Source organism: Carlito syrichta, unplaced genomic scaffold (assembly GCF_000164805.1).
Source record: "Carlito syrichta isolate Samal-C Ts95f unplaced genomic scaffold, Tarsius_syrichta-2.0.1 Scaffold3289, whole genome shotgun sequence".
In the NCBI taxonomy this organism is placed as follows: Eukaryota; Metazoa; Chordata; class Mammalia; order Primates; family Tarsiidae; genus Carlito; species Carlito syrichta.
In genome coordinates, this window is record NW_006947385.1 from 1,170 (window position 1) to 14,615 (window position 13,446).

Consider the following 13,446-nt stretch of genomic DNA (forward strand, 5'->3'; position numbering starts at 1 on the left):
ATTTCTTTGTCATGATCAATTTTCTCCTTTTGAAATTATTCTCACAAGTATTAGCAATTTATGATAGATGTGTGACTTACTGATGACAATATCAGACTTTCCAATTGTAGCTTTTCACATAGTCTGTTTTCTTTCTTTTCTCTTTCTTCTTAACTTTGTATCATTAAAAAGTTAATGATGAAAGCTGTAAAGGGATCCTCATGGACCCATCTCATCTTCGAGACTTCTCAGTTTGTGTTTCATCTACACCCTCACCCACTTTCTCCTCCCCAACCCCAGATTATTGAGGCAATTCCAGCTGAGGCAATTGTTTCATTTGTTAATTTTCAGTAGATATATCTCTAAATAGGGACACTCTTTTGAAACTATTTTCTATCAAAACACCATTACCATGCTCATATTTTTTAAAAAAAAGCATTTCTTAGTATTTAAAAACATCTGGCCAATGCTCACATTTCGCCTATTTTCTGTCCCTCCCTACCCAAATAAATTTTTGATAAATTTGTAAGTGTTTTTGTCTCCTTTAAGCTTTTCCAGAATAGATTTTGAAATTCAAAATTGTCCTAGCATTATTCCATGTAATGACTACTTTTTTGAATCTATCCTTGTTTTGACAGCTAGATAGAGAAAGTGGTTTCCTTCTTATTTTTCTTATCAATTTTGGGTTTTCACAAGTGGCCGTGGAGACCAGAGTCATCATAGCCTGGATGGAAAAAAATCCCCTTTTTGCTGGGTGGCAACCTACAGGGGGGCGAGCTGGTGGTGGCCTACCCCTACAACCTCGTGTGCAGTCCCATGGAAGACCTAGGAACACGCCCCCACACCCGACGACCACGTCTTCTGCTGACTGGCCTACTCCTATGCCTCCACACACCATCTCATGACTGACGCCCAGGGGAGAGTGTGCCACACAGAGGACTTCCAGAAGGAGAAGGGCACTGTCAACGGGGTCTCCTGGCACACCATCACAGGAAGTAAGCCTCCAACCTGCCCTGCTTGGCATCTTGGGCCAGTGAGGGTGGGCTGCTGGGACAGGAGGACCCTGCCCTCTTTGTACCACTGCTGTCTGTGTTGCTGTTTCACGATGTCTGTGTAGCTGAACATTTACGAGGTGCCTGCATTTGACGAAGCACTTTGCACAGACTTTTCTCTTGCACTCACTGTGATCCATGAGGGGTGTGCTTTACTCTCCGTTTAATGAATGAGATAACAGAGGTGTGAAGACCCAAAAGGAGCTGCTCGAGTGGGAAAGGAGAAGAACTGGGGTCTCTGCCCGTAGCCACTGAACTATTCAGATTTTGTCATCAGAAATGGATAAAATTAAACTTAGTGGCAATGTTGGACCAAAACCAACCAAACAGAAAACCCATGGAAAGGGCAGAGAACTTCCTGGTGCTGGCACTGGAGAGTGATACTTATTTTGGGGGATGTCCATGCTGTAAACCCATATCGGGGGCTGGGCATTGATCTCAAGCACAGGTGTGAGGTGGCTCAAGCTGCAGGGGTGTCCTGAGACCCAGCAAACTGTGAGGGCCATTTAATGCTTCCTTGCTGTCCTCCAGCAGTCAGCGAACCAGGCTCCCATCACACGCGTGACGTGTGGTCAGAGCCTACTGTGTGCAGTGTGGGCAATCCAAGAAATTGCTTCTGGCATCCACACGGGACTGGAGAGACTTCCGGCAGAGATTTTGGAAACTCCTTGGTAGCAAACAGAGGACTCCATGATCGATATGCCAGGGGATGAGCACTTGGTTTTCTGTCTCAGGGCTGTTCCCAGCTCAGGGCTCCTAAACCAGGCAGGATGAGGATGTTCCACTCTTAAGGCCCCTCTGCATTGTATTGCAGAACCTCAGGTCTAATGCTCATGGCTTATTCTCTTCTCTTTGCGGGGGCTGATCAAGTCAATGATGAATTTTAAAGACATTCCATGTCAGACCTAGGTTCAAATCCCATTCTGTCACTTAACTACTGTGTGATGCTTCAGGTTACTTTACCACTCTGTACCCTCATACTTTCCCATTTGTAAAATGGGCATGGTGAGATAAGGATGATGGTGATAATGGTGGCGGTGGTAATGTCTCCTTCTAGGATGCTATGAAGATTTCATAGGTGGAGGGCGTGGATGTGCTCAACATATGGCTTATCAGAAACAGTTATAAGTTACCGTCCTCTGCTGACTGCTCTCTTTCACTCGCTACCCCACCATGGAACCTTCTAGCAAGCATATCCTCTATATCACTATACTAGTTGATTTTCATATTATTCCACTTTGCTAGAAATTCAGCATTCACATACTTCTCAAGTATATTCCCACCCTTGGAAAAAGAAAACATAGGTAGAAATATTTGTTTCCATGACTATTTCGCTGAAAGCTTGCCATTTTTTCTTGGTAGACCAAGCAGGGGCATTTTATTTATTTTCATCATGGTTTTGCCTTGTACAGAAAAAAAAAAAAAAAAAAATCTCAACCTATCAAGAAAATTTTCTGTTGGGAAAAAGCATTCATGCCTTTTAATTTTAGCCTTAAAAAACTGTCCTACAAGAAGATCTTTAAGTAAAATATGTGTTTATTTTTTATGGCTGCAGTGAATAAACTGGGTATGGACACAGCTGGATTTCCCATGTTGGGTCAATAGTAACATTATAGAAAGTTGGCTGTCATGTAATCACATAGGCAGCATTTGATTTTTTTTTCTATCAATTATATTTTCCATTATTTCCAGGACTTAGTGGCAGAGCCATGTGATAGCTTGAGCCTCTTTAATCATCCTTTTTCCTGGCAGTGTGATGAAGTCTGCGGATTCATTTCTTTGTAGATAAATGAAGTACGACTCCAAATTTCCTTCCCCGCTCCTCCCCCTCCCCCGTCTTCTTGTGCTGGTCTTTTGTACTCATTAGCAGAGCACTGATAGGTGCTCCCTAATGGAGAGCATCCCAGCTGAGAGTAAGGGTGAATACGTGCACACATCCAGATGCATAGCGTTTGCAGTGCACATGCTGTCACTGTTCCTGACTGCGTCTCCTCCATGGAGAAGGCAGGTGCTATAGGAACATCAGGTCTGGAGCTGTAAGGGATACGGCTCTGTGGTCCATGTTCCACACTGAAGGTCATGTCAAGAAAAGGATCCCAGTCAGAGAGAGAACATGAAGGAATGTCTCACTGCCCCGCCAGGACTGAAGGCTTATAAAGAACAATCTGGGGCACATCACAGCCCCTTGCTTACCCATGTCAGACAGGACATAGCTTCTGAAGCCATTCTCTGACCAGGTACTCTCAGCAAGGCGACACACTGACAGGTGGGCAGTCAGCAGCAATGACAGTGTTGCCCAAGCTTCTCCACCACTCTTTTGCTTTCTCATTTTGCTAGTTCTTCAAAAACTTCTAATACTTTGAAGGCACACATTAGAAAATGGCAGTCCTGCTCTAGAATTTTTAAATATAGCATTTATTTCAGTACTAACAAGGCTTAAAAGGGTGGGAATAGTAATAATTTTATGTGCAAAGAGGAGTTCAGCCCTCCCAGTAAGTCAAAACCTGTGTTGTTAGCTGGTGGATTTGCTGTCCCCGATCTCCTTGCACTCTCTGTAATTCATACTATGGGTTTGACTGAATGAATTTTGACTGGTCTTCTTCAACCAGACCAGGCTCCAAGTGAAGGATTTTCTGTTAACTTGGCACCATCTCACCCTCTTTATTGTTCCTTGTTGTTGACAAGTGTGGTCAAAGGCCTATTGCCGATGACACATGAGTGGTTCGAATCTGGAATCTGGTTTAGAGTGACCATAGATGTGGTACCATTTTGCCACTGACTTCAGTGACAAGACAGCCAGCTGATGCAGAGTTAAAGCCATGATTCTGATACCAAGCATTGCAGTAGAGGGTCACTTTTTGAGCTAAGTGGCCAGGGAGGAAGAAAGAACATCTAGTGGCCACAGTCCAGCACTTTCTCTCAGTGGTGCATAGCTCAGCCCACCCAACTTCTGCTTTCTGTGACTGACCCTCAGGGCCCAGGGAGGACTGGTTAGAGGAGCTTTCTATTGGTGAGTCCTTTCAGACACTCAAGCAGAATCATCCTGCTCAAAACCAAAAGTGCTGGGAAGAAGGCCACATGTACTTCATGCCACTGAACACTTTTTTATTCATTTCACAAATATTGGGTAGTGCAGTGGGTAGAATGGTGCCCCCCAAAAAGCATAATGTCTGCTTTTCTAAAACCCACACCTGTGCATGTTATCTTATTTGGAAAATGGATCTTTGTAAGTTTAATTGAGATGGGGTCATCCTGGGTTACCTGGCCCTAAAATCAGTGGTCAGTTTACTGATAAGGGGCAGAAGAGGAGAAGACAGAAACAGAGAGGAAATCCCCATAAAGACAGAGGCAGAATGATGTAGCCACAAGCCAAGGAACACTCACTTGGGGAACCAGAAGCTGCAAGAAGCAAGAAAGAATTCTCTAGAAGCTTTGGAGGGAGCACAAACACCTTGATTTTGGACTTCTGGTCTCCAGAACTGTGAGAGAATAAATTTCTGTTGCTTTAAGTTGCCCAGTTTGTGGAAATTTGCAATAGCAGCCCTAGGAAACTAATACAGAGACCAACTATATGCCAGGCTGGGTACTTTTTATCCTGTTATGGTCTTGCCAAGATGCAGAAGGTTTGTCTGTTTTCAGACTTGCGGGTGAGTGTGTGTGCCCTGTTGTCCCCAGGCAGTTGTGCTTTGGAGCTCTGGGCCCAAACCCTGACTCTGGCCATTTCCAGACACATGATCCTGGGTACAATTCTTTTCTCCCATTCTCAAACTTAATTTTCTTATTTGTAAAATTGTGCTGTTCTACCTACCTCTGCTGGGTCTGGGGGGAAGCTTCAATGACCTGATCGATGCAGAGTGCTTAGGACAGATCGTGGCTTATGTGAGAGACTTATTAAATAGTGGTATGGACAGCTATTGTTATGACTCAAAGTAGAAAACTGGAGCTATAACTGAGATGGCAAAACTATAGATCAATTTAATGAGGCACTTAAGATCAAGGGTGTTAATTAATGATACCTTTCCTCCAAAAATGATGTGTGAAACCGAGGTTAGTAAAGTGACTATTTAATCTAAAAAGTAGTTATTTCATCCTTCTTTTGTCAAAGATGTCCTTGCATGTAAGCTGACCTAAGCTGTTCTGACTGCATCCTTTCAGTTCTCTCCAACTCTCACACGCTTGCCCCAACGCAGGATTTTGTCTATAGTAGACATTATGCCTTCCTGTTCAGATGAAGTCTTCTGAATATGCTTAAACATTCTTGCTGCTCCCCTATCCCCCACTGCTACTTTGAGCATTGCTCAGTTAAAATGTCCGGTTGACTTGGCAGGTCTGAACGATTTCAGCTACCTTCACACAAACTGTTTCAAGCTGTCCATCTATGTGGGCTGTGATAAATATTTGCATGAGAACCAGCTGCCTGAGGAATGGGAGAATAACCGGGAATCTCTGATTGTGTTCATGAAACAGGTACGGTGTGGGCATGGGCAGTGCAGAGGGGGACTAGCTAAGGAACGAGTACACAGGACGGAATTAGTGCTTCAGATCTTGGCTGTCATCCTGGGCCTGCCATAGAGCCACAAAGAGCACCATCCTTTATACTCAACCATGGAATTTCTGTCTCCATTCTGGAATTTCCTGAGGGAAGGTTCTTTTGAATATATGTAAAGAGATAAGGCCTTGCCTATGGCAACCTAATCATTCTCAAGTAAGTATGCAATTTAACTGAAGTGCCTCATATGAATAAAGTACCCAGGCATAGTAATATGTATAAAGAAAGTCACTGGAAATAATGGTATGTTACTTTGGATTGTTTTATCATTCTAAAGATAGGGAAACTGAGGCACAGGACTCTGAGTTGATGTGCATGGTATGACACAACTAATCATTGGAAGTGTTCTATACATTTGTCATTTATAGGAAGGCCTCTTTTTTTTTTTTTTTTTTTGAGTTGGAGTTTCACTCTGTTGCCCAGACTGGAGTGCAGTGGCATGCTCCCAGCCACTGCAGCCTTGACCTGCTGGGCTCCGGCGATCCTTCTGCCTCAGCCTTCCAAGTAGCTGGAACTACAGGCACTTGCTACCCCAACTGGCTAATTTTTTTATTTATTGTAGAGGTGAGGTCTCGCCAAGTTGCCCAGGCAGGTCTTGAACCCGTGGTCTCAGGCAATCCACTCACCTCAGCCTCCCAAAGCGCAGGATTACAGACTGAACCACCAAGTCCGGCTAGGAAGGCCTCTTTGATTCTCTAATTTTCTTTCTGACTTTTAAGTCATTAGGTCCATATAGCCCAACAAAGTCCAAATAAACGGGCCTATAGAAATTAAATTTCAGTTTTTCATAGGTGTGTTTTTATGAATGATCTCAGGTTCTAATATTTTTTAAACCTCTGGAATATTTGAATTCTAATGGAAGATTTTTTGGCACATGGATTCAAAAGGAATGCAGAGGAAGTTCACATACAAAATCCATGCAGAGTCAGCTTTGGAATGAGACAAGGCATTGTGTGTGTTCTTGGTGGGGATTGAATTGACGCTAGATTTATAGTCCACTCCATTAGCTGGTTGTGTCCAGAGCTGGTTGGTGACCTCACCCTGTGTTTCATCATATTTGCCAAGCAGGTTCATTGTGGCATCAAAGGCATGGTGAGAGATTTACACGGGAAAGGAATTCCAAATGCCGTTATGTCTGTGGAAGGTGTTGATGATGACATTCGAACAGGTAACTGTGAATGTGTACAAACTGTCTTTTGGTAAGAAATATACCCCTTTTCTTGAAGTGTTTTACTTGGATTACATTAGAATCCAACTTAGATTTGAGCTGAATGCCAGAAGCTTCTTACTCAGAACTGAATTAGAGTCTCCGTCTTCTAACTTTTCACTTCCCAAGAGACCCTTGAGAGTGAAGTTTTCACCCTATGCTTTCTGGCCTCTGTCTGTCCCCTGATAGGATGGGCGTGGAACAGCCAGTGCCTATCAGGTGCCATGGAAGTTTCTGAGAAGCTGAGGAAGCAGCTCTGTCTCTAGTGGCTGTTATATACATGGTCAGCTGAGCTCCTAGACGAGGCAGATTGTGGCCTGTGCCAGTGAGCACAGCAAGTGGAGGGCCAGGGACAGGCTCCTCCCCAGAGGGAAAAGCCCAGGCTGGGATGGAGCACAGCATTGTTGAGTGGAGAGTTGAAGGGACAGCAGCCAGGAGGCAGGCCTTCAGTGCCCATCCAGAGAGGATGTGCTTTTCTTCTGTGAAGAAACAGGAAGCCACCGAACACGATGTTTTAGGAAGACTCGAGTGTCTGTAGTGCAAAGAGTAGGATAATAATGTAACAATAAGCTTTGGTATCTCCTATGTGATACTCTCTTAATAGCTCTCATGTATTAACTCAGTTATTCCTTACAGCTATCAATTTTCTCAGTGTTAACACTAGAGGAAGAAATGAGGCTGTGAAGAAACACTACAGGGAGACCCTGCTCCCACTTGCTGTGAGGGACGAGTGACTGGCGATGTAAGCCAGTCAGGGTGGGCAGGCAAGATTTCCACTTGGTGGAGAGAAGAAAATTCTAAGCCGGGCTCGGTGGCTCAGCCTGTAATCCCGCACCTTTGGGAGGCTGAGGTGAGTGGATTACCCTCACCCGCGGGTTCGAGACCCGCCTGGGCAGTGAGACCTCATCTCTACAATAAATCAAAAACTCAGCTGGGCGTGGTGGCGCATGCCTGTAATTCCAGCTACTCGGAAGGCTGAGGCGGAAGGATCGCCGGAGCCCAGCAGGTCCAGGCTGCGGTGGCTGGGAGCAGCCACTGCACTCCAGTCTGGGCAACCGAGGGAGACTCCAACTCAAAAAAAAAAAAAGGAAATTCTAGAATCTTGGATAATCCAAGGGTCTGAGGAAGATCTCTAAAGGGCAGTGCTGTTATCTTATTTCAACTCTGTTTGATGTGGAGGAAAGGAACTGTAAGACCTGGGATCTTGTAAACCAACCTCGGTTTCCAGTTCCTAAGATGCCAAAATCAACCCATGTTTTAAACGGCACTTATAAAGGGGCCATGGTGCCTCAGGACAGCAGAAGGTTGTCCTGCAGCCCCTGGGCCCCTAAGCAACAGTAGGACCATGGTGCTAGTTCTCCCATGCTCTGTTCTCAGACTTCCATGTGTGTTTTCTGTCATCTCCTTTCTCACTTTATCCCTCTGATGGAGGCAGGCCAGTCTTGCCCATGTATTCAGGTGAAAAACATGCTCAGAGAGGTGAGTTGACCCTCTGAAGGCTTAAGAGGTGAATGGAGATTGAATCCAGGTCTCTGGCTGACAGGTCAGCTGGGAAATACCCTGCAGTGGCTCTGTGGGATTCACAGGGAGACTCTGCCTTATTCTTAGCTGATTAGAAAGTGATACGAAGATGAAGGTCCCGAACAAGTCCTGGTTTTCTGTCCATGTCCCAGGGCTGTCATCACCTAAGATGCCACCGTTTAAAATTGAAAATGTCATGTTCCAGAACCACCTCCCTGTCCCAGAAAAATAGGGGTGATGGTCCCCCCGTGACCAGGCTCCTTACTGTCTCTTGTGGACTGACAGCCACATGTGGGGGTGTCACTGCAGCTCCTCCGTCCACTTGAATCTTATTTCTTCCCCTGCAGAGTCCTTTGGGTCCTTCCTCATCCCTTTCAGGCCCTTACTCAGATGTCACCATCTCAGTGTGGCAACCACGAGTGCGCTATTTCACACCTGCCCTACCTCCCCCTTGATCCCTCTTACCCATTCCAATTTTGTCTTTTCCCCCATGGAACCTGTCCCTTCTAACCTTGGCTTATATTTATTGTGCTTATTGTTTGTTTTTGACTCCCTCTAACTGCCCTACGATGGAAGAAATCCTTGACTGTTTTGTTCCTTGATGTATTACAAGCACACTGCTTGGCCACCTCCAAGCAGTGGATGCTTAATAAATATTTGTTGAATGAATGGGTGGATGGACATTACATGATGTTTCCAGGATTACCCAGGAGTGGCAGAGCTGCGATTTGAGCTAAGCGCTTGCGACTCCAAATCTAGTGCTCTTTCCTATATCTTCATGCTGTTTCTTCTGAAGGCAAAAGAAGGCCCCTTCTCTGCAAACTGTTCACATATATTAACAGATCCTGTCCTACCAACAAATGATCCCATTCGACCTGCCAGGAAACGGACTTTGGAATATTAGGACAAGGTGATTCTGTGATTCGGACCTGGCCCATTTGTTCTTAACGCCAGGCTACCTACCCATGGGCCTGGCATAGGAAGCCAACTATTTAAGTAGATTAAATGTGTCTGCAGTGCCACAGAATGGTAGACTGCTATGTAATGCCATAACCCAGTGGTCCCCAACCTTTTTGGCATCAGGGACTGGTTTCATAGAAGGCAATTTCCATGGATGTTGGTTGGGGGAAAAATCATCAGCCATTAGATTCTCATAAGGAGCGTGCAACCTAGATCCCTCACATGTGCAATTCACAATAGGGCTTACACTCCTATGAGAATCTAATGCCACTGCTGATCTGACAGGAAGCGGAGCTCCACTCCCCCACTGCTCATCTCTTGCCGGGCAGCCTGGCCCCTAACAAGTCAGGGACCAGTACCAGTCCGCAGCCTGGGGGTTGGGGGACCCATGCCGTAACCTCAATCTTTCCAATGAGTTACCGATTTCTTTGCTCAGTATTGTTTCCTGAGTATTCCTACCATTTGTCCTTGGTCTTGTATCCATGGACCTTGAGGTTTCACATGGAATAGCATGGAATTTTGCACATAGTAACCCCATTTATTACTTTCTTTATTCATTTACTCATTTCTTCATTCATTAATTAAACAAAAGCAGATTGTATACCCAGAATGTGCCAGATACCATGCAGGGCATGGGTGATCACTGCAAATGAAAGGGAAGCTATTGGATGAGGTTCTGCATAGCACTTGTATTTTAAACATTACTTGTGACCTCCTTTGAAAGAGTGATTCATAAGAAAGCCTGAAACTTTTCTTGGACTATTTAGTGCCTTCTATGCAATGTGAGAAAACATGAAGGTTTGAACCGAGTGGGAAATAAAAATGCCTGGGGGCCCCATAAGCCCAGATAGAATATTTTGCTTAATGGACTCTGAGTTTCAAGCCCCTGCAATCAAGGAGACAGTTTTGATGAGCTAATGTGAAATGCATCTCTCTGCATTATCTTCCTCTCTATAAATAATTCCCCAGTGTGTTCTCATGACAGATGAATTCCATACTTTTCACACGGCTCTTTATTTTTGTTTCAGCATCTTTCAGTGCTCAACAAAGGCTCTGAGTTTGCCTTGACTTCCATCTGAGGTTTATGTGATCTGACAAGTTTTATATTGGGAGGAATTTTGCATAAAACAAATAGGCATTAGATGGAATTCCCAGGGATGCAAGCTAATAAGAATGCTTTTCTATTCACGTCAATATGTCGGCTGGACATGGCTCAAAACTCCACATGACTATCCCTTGCTTGGTGAATGCTGACTTTGCCTGCTGATAAGTGGACTTGCTTTGGACCTGGGTTACACCTTCTGTCCATGAATGCTAAGCCATGCCCGCTGGGTATGGACCTCCACTGTAGCTCCCTGGAATGCTCATCTGACCACTCAATGGGGCAGTAACCCAATATGACATCCCCCAAGTTCCATAACATGGGTGATTACAAGCTCTCCCTGTGGTCAGGGAGAGTCTCTAGGAACATGTTGAGGGGCTCAGATGAGAACTTCTGGGGAGTGGCTGCCCTGCCAGGCAGATCCCACTTCAGAATCAGAGACTTTCAGATTGCAGAGCTAATACCCTTTGCTCCAACTGTGGGAACCTACACATATTCCTGATTATATTACTCATTCTTTTCACATATCTTATTGAGCCCCTACTGTGTGCCAGACTACAAATACTATGGTGAACAAAATGAGTGTGGTCCCTGACCTCTAAGAGTGCACACTCTAGTTGAGGAGACCAGCAAAGAACTAAAAAGGAAAATGAAAGAGTTCATTGCAGACTGATCCATGCCAAGAAAAAAGAAATCAGTAATATATGGAAACAGGTGGGCAAGTCAAGGAAGGTGCCTTCCCTGAGAGGGTGAGCAGAGCTGGCCTTTAGAAGAGCAGGGAATAGCATTCCCTTTGGAGGGATCACTAATTATAAAGGCTCCAAGTGGAGAGTCAAGGAACAAATGGAATCCCTGTGTGGCTGGAGGGAAGTAACCCAGGGCAGTGGGCTGTGATAACATAGAGGTTGATCAGCAGGATCTGAGTTTGGATTTTGCCCTGAGCACTGAGCCCTTATCTGAATGGATGAGTCCTCAGGCTCATGGGAGCACTATCTCCACCTGCTCATCTCTTTCTCCTAAAAAATGAGTAAGTTGTATCTGGATTTTTTTTTAAACTTACCCAAAAGGGGGACAAGGACAGAACAAGTTGCTTATGAATTAGGAAAAATGGGTTTCATTATGAAAAAACAAACTCTAGACACTAAACTGAGTTTTAAGACCTGATCTTAAAAGAGGTGAAAAGAAACTGACACAGCACAGGAGGTGGGAACAACAGCAGGAATAGCATATGCAAAGGCCCAGAGGTATGAGACTTGTGTGCTCCATCCAGAGAACCACTGCAAGACATTCAGAATGGCTGGAATCCAGGGATGTGGGCTGAAGAAGGGGAGGGCAGGAGCTGGGACAATGTAGGCTTGGCCACCCACGGACTTTGGATTTCATTGCCCATGACCCTGCGGGTTTAAGGAATGGGCACCATGGCATGTGTAAGGAGGCCATCCACAACATGAGGGTAGATTGGGGAGGGGGCATGGAGGGTGCCTTCTGGCTCTAGGAGCAGAGGAGGAATCACAAAGTCTTCTCACTGTAAACATAAACTGAATCAGTAGTGCTGATAACCCTAATGATAGGTTTTTTCACACCTTCCCAACTCACTGAGCCCTGCCCTTGATGAGAACCTGGGCTGTGCCTTCCCTGGGTTTTGTTTGTTTGTTTGTTTGTTTTGAGTTGGAATCTTACTCTGTCTCCCAGGCTGGAGTGCAGTGGGTATGCTGCTCACAGCCACCACAGCCTCAACCTGCCGGCTCAGGCAATTCTTCCACCTCAGCCTTCCAAGTAGCTGGAACAACAGGCACATGCCACCATACTCGGCTAATTTTTGTGATTTATTTTAGAGACGAGGTATCACCAAGTTGCCCAGGCTCGTCTCGATCCCCCAGGCTCAGACAGTTCTCTCGCTTCAATCTCCCACCATGCTGTGATTATAGGCTGAGCCACTGTGCACAGCCTCATGGGGTTTTTAACCTAACCTGCTACCAATGCAGCAACCATTCCCAGTGAAAGGTCAAAGGTCTCTCTGGAGGCCTCAGCACATCAGAACTGCCTTTGGTGGGGGTGGGCTCTCAACCTTAACTAACCCCCTCTGGGCACTCATAGTAGTTGTGACCTCATATGCTCAATTTCAAGACGTTGGATTCCTGCTCACTCATTTCTCTTTAGTGTTCTTCAACTGAACCAGTGCTCAGTTGAACAAGTACTATTTGGGATTCAATTGAGGACCTATTAGATAAGGTACATTGTTGAGTGCTGAAGAGTAAGATGCAGGCTCTTCAGGAACCTACAGCTTTATAGGGATCAAGACAGGAAAAGGAGGCAGTTCCACCCTCAAGGACATACTGTGTTGGCGAAGGGAGAGGGAGGAGAACAGGGAGGATATGTGAGGTAGGTAACTTGTTCAGGCTTGCCCAGAATGCTGTGGGGACCCACTGCATTCTGGGGCCCAGGCCATTCATTGCTTGATTCAGACTCCTTGGAGTGTCTCCTGTTCTCTGAAAGGCATGAAGTAGCATTTAACTTTATTGAAAATCTTGCATTTTCACTAAAGGAAGACCTGGAGAACAGCTCTGAGAAGCCTCGGGTAACTGACACCTGTGTGTGTGTGTGCCTGGGCCTCTCAGATGGAGTCCTGTTCACCATTCAGCTAACTGGATGTACCTGTGGCCAACTGCCTCTTGTTTTTTTTGTGTGTTTTTTTTTTTGAGTCTCACTCTGTTGCCCAGGCTGGAGTGCAGTGGCACGCTCATGGCCACCACAGCCTTGACCTGCTGGGCTCAGGCGATCCTTCCACCTCAGACTTCCAAGTAGCTGGAACTACAGGCACGTGCCACCACGTCCAGCTAATTTTTTGATTTATTGTGGAGATGATGTCTTGCCAATTTGCCCAGACTGGTCTCAAATCCCCAGACTTAGGCAATCCTCTTGCCTCCACCTCCCAAAATACTGGGATTACAGGCATGAGCCACTGTGCCCAGTTGTGTTTCACTTTCAACAACATCTCATGCTTCTGTGAGCTCATTGCCCTGCATGGGGTATCTCAGATGAATCAAAATTATAATGTGAATTTAAACATGATGCT

General features: G+C 45.4%; 1 pseudogene; it reads left to right on the top strand.

The window, feature by feature from the left end:
• The first annotated feature begins 702 nt into the window (after window positions 1–702).
• On the top strand, window positions 703–7,053 carry LOC103265436 (annotated as a pseudogene).
• Window positions 7,054–13,446: the final 6,393 nt, after the last annotated feature.